Source organism: Grammomys surdaster, unplaced genomic scaffold (assembly GCF_004785775.1).
Source record: "Grammomys surdaster isolate TR1022 unplaced genomic scaffold, NIH_TR_1.0 222, whole genome shotgun sequence".
Classification (NCBI taxonomy): Eukaryota; Metazoa; Chordata; class Mammalia; order Rodentia; family Muridae; genus Grammomys; species Grammomys surdaster.
This window is the reverse complement of record NW_021604667.1, coordinates 2824007-2831470: the sequence shown is the minus strand read 5'-3', so window position 1 is coordinate 2831470 and position 7464 is coordinate 2824007. Positions and strand designations below refer to the sequence as shown.

The 7464-nt window shown below is 45.3% G+C and overlaps 1 long non-coding RNA gene and 1 other non-coding gene across 2 annotated transcripts; both read left to right on the top strand.

The window, feature by feature from the left end:
- Positions 1-1109: 1109 nt before the first annotated feature.
- Positions 1110-3986, top strand: LOC114625801. The gene is made up of 3 exons (XR_003712136.1): positions 1110-1223; positions 2116-2219; positions 3792-3986. It is a non-coding gene; the product is annotated as an uncharacterized LOC114625801 (long non-coding RNA).
- Positions 3286-3420, top strand: LOC114625820. Its single transcript, XR_003712139.1, has one exon. It is a non-coding gene; the product is annotated as a small nucleolar RNA SNORA69 (small nucleolar RNA).
- Positions 3987-7464: the final 3478 nt, after the last annotated feature.

Here is a 7464-nt window from a genome sequence, read left to right as displayed (position 1 = left end):
TTGAGACAGGGTCTATATGTAATAGTCCTGGCTGTCCAGAAGCTCAATATATAGACTAGGCTGGCCTTGAACTCAAAGATACTCCTCCCTCTGTTCCAAGTACTAAGATTAAAAGTGTAGGCCACCATGCCCTGTTCATTCACTTTTTGATACTTGAACTATAGTTGTCAGGATTGCATGACTGGTCCTTTTATCTACCAACGATTCCCCTGGCCTGGTATATGTGATTTTTTTCCCCACCCGGAGACAGGACTTCTCTGTATAGCTTTGGTTGTCCTGGAACTCACACTGTGTAGACCAGGATGACCTCTCTAACTCAAGAGATCCGTCTACCTCCCAAATGCTGGGATTAAAGGCGTGCACCACCACCGCCTGGTGTCTTCTTTTTTTTCCTTAAGATTTACTTATTTATTTTATGTATGTGAGTTCTGTAGCTGTGTTCAGATACACCAGAAGAGGGCATCAGATCCCATTACAGATGGTTGTGAGCCACCATGTGGTTGCTGGGAATTGAACTCAGGACCTCTGGAAGAGCAGTCAGTGCTCATAACTGCTGAGCCATCTCTCTTGCTCCGCCTCCCTTTTAATTAAATATTTGTAGGTACTTTTGATTATGTGTCCATGTGTGTTTACATGGGGATGTGTACCTGTAAATCATGAGTGTGGGTGCCCCTGGAAGCCAGAGACATGTTATCCCCCAGAGCTGGAGGGTTGTGACCTGCCTGATACGGGTGCTGGCAAAGGAACTTGCAGCTCGGTCTAGCTCCCACCCATTCTGAGAGTGCATCCTCCAAACTAAGCCCCGCCCCTCTCAAAGACGGGGCGGAAGTTGCAGCTCTCGGAAGTGATGAAGGCCTTTTCCTGCCCTCCTCAGAGCTGGTCCCGCCTACGCCATTTCCCGGGTTTTGCTAAGGGCTTTTACTTGATTACTTCTGAAGGTCACTTACCATGGCCACAAAGACTGTGCCCCCCAGGACTCTGATGATCACCTGCAGGGACATGAATGGAAGCGGAGGCCTCGGAATTACGTTTCCTATAAACCTGTGTGGGTTCCCACGGCCCCATGGGAGCGCAGGGGTGGAGCTAGGGAAGACGAGGGGGAGTCAATCCCCTAAGCTCCGCCTCTAGCAGCGTCTTCTAATCGCGTTCTTCCGGCCTGGCCTTTCTCTTCTCCTTTACCCCCGCCATCGTGCGCACTGCGCCTGATTCGGCTTCTCGCCATGGTAAGACAATCGGCCGCCATCCGTTCCTAGGCGGCTCTCCTGAGGCCAGAGGCCGCTGTGCCTTTGTGGTGGACGTGCTCAGCATTGAGAGCTGGGTGCATTTTCAGGGTTTTAGTGGTTTTGGGAGCTAGGCCACCTATCTGATCGCGGGCGCTGCATGAAATTAGCAAGTCCATTTGCCCCTGCAGGATTAGGCTGCTCTTCTTGCAGCCTGGCAAGGGCTGTAAAATATTCTTGTTTCACATATCCTGGAGCTGATGGTGCTCTGCAGGGTTTGGGGCAGAAAGGGAGTCAGTCCACTCTTAGATTGTCCCTGTGAAGAGCATGAAGCGCTACTTGCACAGGGAGATGTCCACAGTAAGGGTTAACAGAACTTTGAGATCCCTTCAGAAGTTAGCTCATCACTCCTTGGAAGCGTCTGCTAACAGCGCATCAGTCATTGCCTTTTTTATGTAGTGGTGTTTGCCTACTGATGTCAAGGGTTCCATACCCAGCAATGTCACTTGAAGGTAGATACAACTGTTTTACAAAGTACAGTAACTAGAGTCATTGACTTAAAACTGATTGTCCAGGATTTGATCTAAAGCCATCCTCGTTCTAGTAAATCAGTTTCCTCTCCTACTGTAGCTATTCCATATTTGATCACCTGGAGCACAGCAGTTTGTAGGTCAGACAGGACATAGGCTTAAAAACCTGGCACTGTAATTATCTGAGACATGTTTAAGCCATCAACTGTATTCCACTAGAGAAACGGTGAGGATAAAAGGACTTCGTGGTTCGCGGTTGGGGAGATTTTCCTGGTTGTATGTTTTATGGGCCTGTTGTTAGTTTTGGGAATTTGAGACTGAATCCAAAGAATAGGCTCAACTGAACTGGTTCCATCTCCTCGTAGTCTTCTCACAAGACTTTCAGAATCAAGCGATTCCTGGCCAAGAAACAAAAGCAAAATCGTCCAATTCCTCAGTGGATCCGGATGAAAACTGGTAACAAAATCAGGTAAGACTTCTGTTGTCCTGCTTGGATTTCGTTAATGTTTTACTCAACTTTGGGTCTGTAGATACACAGTTGCAAAGTACATGCCCCCCAAGTCAGCCTCTCTGTGCTGTGCAACTCTTTTTGTTTTGCCTTTGTGTGTGTGTGGGTGCACGTGGTTGAGGTCAACTCGGGGTGGTCCCCATTCACCAGTTGGGTCCTGGGGGGTCTAACTCCGGTCATGAGGCTCCTCCGTAGTGGCTTTACCTTAGCCCCTGAAATCCCTCCACAAACCTTTTAGAAATGTTTCATTGGGTTCTGTGTGGTCACAGGTAGACCATGAGGCAGACCTTTTTCACTTCCTAATTTCCCTGTGAATACTTAAGGAGATTTGACCATCCTGGCAGGAGATTGTTCTTTCCTGTAGCCAAAGTTGAATTAGTTTTAGAACTCAGGACCAGCTGGGCCCTTGAGGAGTGGTAGGTATTGAACCCAGGCCCTCCCACTGGCAAGGGAAATGTCTGAGTTCTTTCTGTCTGAAGCCTTTGAGAGAGGGAGAAATTGTGGGGGCTACGTGCCCACGTGTGGTCAGAGGACAGTTTGTGGGATAGTTAATTTAGGCATTAAGCTTGGTAATCAGCAACCCACTCTGGCCTTACATTTGAGTTAATTGGTATCTTCTGTCTCCTGGTATGGCAGGTGCTGCCCTTTTTATTATATATACATTCATTTAGAGACTTTTAAGTGCAACAGATTTTATATGCTTAGTTTTGTTTAGCCCAGGCTGGCTAATCTACTCCCACTTCCCAAGTGCTGAGGTTACAGGTATGTGCCACCTTTATAAATATTATTTAATATTATAAATATTATAATAGACTTCACTTTTCCTAGGACCATATCTAACAAGCCTGGGGACTGAAAGTTAATATTTAGATTATGAGGGGATTATATCCCCTAACCCACAGGTTTGCCTATTTTTTGGCTCTCATGGGGCCTAGGGTTTGAGCCAGGGCCTCCTACCCACTAAGCAAGTGCTCTGTCACCGGACTAACCCCAACCTTTACTCTTCCAACTTGAAAACTTAAATTCAAAAGCAGGTAGCAATTACAGTGCTTCATTTTGTGGGAGTACTGCCATTATCCTGCTGACAGAAAAACCATGTTGATTGATGTGGATTTTTGCCTTTTCTTGGGGTAAAAATCATGACACCTCGACATGGACAGTTCCCGAGACTGATTGGCTTAGCTCTGCAATTTGGAGTTGCTTTCTCCTGCCTTACTGTGAGTTCTAGTTTGGCACCACTTGTAATTCCCAGGCATCGGCATGTGTTGTTTTAAGCTAGGTTGTCCCAGCTCGTACAGCCCTGAAATGGATGACTAAACCCAGGGTCCTGCACATGTGTAAGAATTCTTTATTTTAGAGATAGTCTTACTGTGTGTGTATGCTGGTTGGCTGGAACTTACAGCCTGCAAATCCTTTTCTTATGCTCCAGCAAGTCCTTTAAATTGTCCTGTTCCTCTGAAAGATAGTCTGTGCTAAAGGAGCAGTTATATTGTGACCAACCCACTTTGTAACTGGTGACTTCCCTCTGTACAGGTACAACTCTAAGAGAAGACACTGGAGGAGAACGAAGCTGGGTCTGTAAGGATTTACACAGTGACAAGACTGAGGGTTTATACTGAACTATGGTCATCGGTCAGCCCTACCAGATGGATTTCAACATTTTTAACCTGGAGACTTGCTTGTGTTTAAATTAGATGTCTGTCCAGAAATAAAATTTAGAACCTTTAAGACTGCTGTTCTGGTTTATAAAGTATTGAATTTTTCTGTCACCTATAAGACCTATAAGGCTTCTGTAGGGTAAAGTATTGTTTCCTAGGAGCTAGAGATTGCTCAGAAGTTAAGAGTTCTTGGTGTTCTTGCAGAAGTCTTGGTTTTGGGTCCTAATGCTCATAGCTTACAAAGGTTTTTTGTTGTTTTAAACTTGGAAGATTGTGTCCACATAGTGTTAGTAAAGGTCAGAACAACTGGAATTGTTTTTACATGTGTTCCAGGTTTTTATGGCAGGGTTTCCCAACAGCCCTCTCAATAAAAGCCCCAACACATTTGCATAGTTGCTTGTCTTAATCCCTTGTATGTTATAAACTGAGTCCAGGGGCTCATGTAAGCCAACACTCTTAGCAACTAACTGCATCCCTAGCCCCTCTAGCAGTGGTTCTCAACCTGGGGGTTGAACCTATTTAACAAGGGTCGCCTAAGGCCATTGGGAAATGTTATAAATCATAACAGCAAAACTATGAAGTAGCAGTGAAATTTTTAAGGGTGGAGACCACCACAAAATAAGGAACTGTATTAGGGTCACAGCATTAGGAAGGTGGTGAACCACTGTTCTATAGGCTCTTATTTAAGTATAGGATAGAGTTTATTCAGGGCATGGGGAGGGGAGTTAAGAGGGTAGTAGAGGCCGGCCATGATCACATGGAGAGGGGGAAGGGACAAGAAGACAGGGATCAAGAGTGCAAGAGACCTAGAGAGGAGGAGGCAAGCAGCCCCTTTTATAGTGGGCCAGGCCTATCTATAGGCTCTTTATGAGTGTGGACAGTGGGTGAAGGGAGTTGAAACCAGGTCCTTGTAAGAATAGTACTCAACTGCTCAGCCATCTCTTCCAGACCCTGATAGCCTGAGATAGGCTGATTTTAATGCTTGGTAGTTGGAATCATGGGAACTAGGAATTGGCAATCCAGTCCACAGCCTCCAGTAGAGAGATTTTTCTAAAGTATCCTGATGATATAGTTCAGGCTGGTTTTGGGATTACAGGTGTGCACTGCCACATCCACAAAGCCTTTTATCTTTTGCAGTCTCCCAAGTGCTGAGATTAAAGGCTTGTTTGTCATGCTGAGCCCAGGTTTCTGCATATTTATGAAATTTTAAATTTACATTTATTTGAAGGTAAGTATCATGTGGATATCCAAACAGCTTGCAGGAGTGAGGACTCCTATTCTCTAGAAACCAGGGAATTCAACTTTGGACAACATCCTCCTTTACCTCTGAGCCCCTAGTTTAACTTTTTCTCTCTTACCAAGACATGGGGCCAGCCATGTGGTTACATAGAACACTAGCACGTGTGAGGTCTTGTGTTCTCTCCCCAGCACAGCAAGACTAATCACTGGAGTTGTCACCATGGATGGCAGTTACTTTAAATTCAAAGCAGTCTTAACAGAATTAACATGACTTTTTTTTTTTTTTGGTTTTTCAAGACGGTTTCTCTGTGTAGCCCTGGCTGTCCTGGAACTCACGCTGTAGACCAGGCTAGCCTCGAACTCAGAAATCTGCCTGCCTCTGCCTCCCAAGTGCTGGGATTAAAGGCGTGTGCCACCACTGCCCAGCAACATGACAAATTTTTAAGCATTCTGGTTTACTTACATTTTCAGGCCTGGAGAGATGGCTCAGTGCTTAATGCCACTTTTAAGGACCAGAGTTTGTTTGGTTCCTAGACCCCACATCAGGTAGCTCATAACCACTTGTGAACAGGCCAAGTAATCTAATGCCTCTGGCCTCTCAAGGTACCTACAAATTACACACACACACACAGAATTTAAAGATAAGCATTTATAGCCAGTTGTGTGATCACACACTCCTTTTATCCCAGCATTTTAGAGGCAGGGTCTGGTGTATACATCAGTGACTTTAAAGCCAGCCTAATTTCTAGGACAGTCAGGGGTACATAGATTCTGTCTCAAAAAAAAAAGTACATGTTTTTCATTTAAAGAGGAAGTCGAGACATCATCTGAACCTGAGAGGTTAAGTGACAAGGCCAAGATGACACTAAAGGTGTATCAACTTTCTCTTGGGACCTTGAATGGATGACAGAAATGGAAGATGATGTGGTGGCATGAGATCCTTTGGCCTACTGGAGAAGGCAGCAGCAGAGGGGTGGTTGAGAGTTAACTGGATTTGAAATCAGCTGGAAGCCTCAGTGGACAGTCTGCAGCCCCCACTGCGGGAGGAAGTGTCCTTTTAAACGGTCTGACTGAAACAGTAACTGGCCTGGAACTCATAGAGTTCCTGGAACTCTGTAGCTCATAAAGACCTGCCTCTGCTTTCTGAGTGCTGAAGAATTTTTAGGATGTGGGCAGAATAAAAACTTGTGGGATTAATTCCCTACCCTAGCAGTATGCAACATGTTGAATAAGGTATAGCAACCCAGGAGAGTAGGGAGAAGGAAGCCAGAGCCAACTCAAGAAAGCTGAAGATGCTGCCACGTTTCCCATTCCAGGGTTCTAACCCCAGAAAGTTGCCTTACAAAGGAGGCAGGGTGAGATGAGGAAAAAGAAACCTTGAGTGTTGTTGGATTCCAGCTCCATCTCTGAAACAGTTGTGCCAATTTGCTGCAAGATAATAAAGTCCCCTGGGTGTGATGAGTCACACCTGCAGCCCTAATCCTCAAGAGGCTGGATTGCCAGCAGCTCAGTGCCAGCCTGGGCTATAAAGTGAGGTTCACATCACTCTGAGCTTCAAAGTAGGATATGCTCAGTTGGAAGCACTGCATAAAGCAGGATAATCAGAAGTTCAAGGCCAGCCTGGGATACAGAATAAACAAGTTGGTTAAAATTCTTCAAATCTATATAAAGGACCAATTCTTTAAAATTTAAATGATTCTTTTATGTGTATGTGTCTGTCCATGTATGTATGTGTACTACATGCAATGGCCTGGTGCAAAGGGAGCGCCAGATACCCTGGTACTGGAGTGAAAAGTTGGTGTGAGCTGTCTGATGTGGGTCCTGAGAATTGAACCTAGATAGATTCTCTGTAAGAGTACCAAGTACTGTTAACCACTGAGTCACTCCAGCCCCTACGTTTATTTTTAATTATGTATATGCATGTGTCTGATGCCTGAGGATAGCAGAAGACGTTGTTGGATCCTCTGTTGCTGGAGTTACAGGTGCTTGTGGGCTGCTGGCCAGAGCTGGGAGCAGAAATCTCATCCTCTGCAAGAGCAGAATGAAGTCTTTAACTGCTGAGCCATCTCTCCAGTCCCTCATAAGGCCAATTCTAACAGATAACTCTCCCATTTGACAGATGAGAACAAAAGTTTATTCTTGCTAATGGCGGTTGTTTTATTGAGACAGTTTCATGTGTCCCAGGGTGGCCTTGAACTCCTGATCTTCCTGCCTTCACCTTCCAAGTGCTGGGAATACAGGTATGTGCCACCATGTCCGGTTTATAACTACGCACTTTTTAAGTGCTTGGATCATACTAGGTAGCTGTT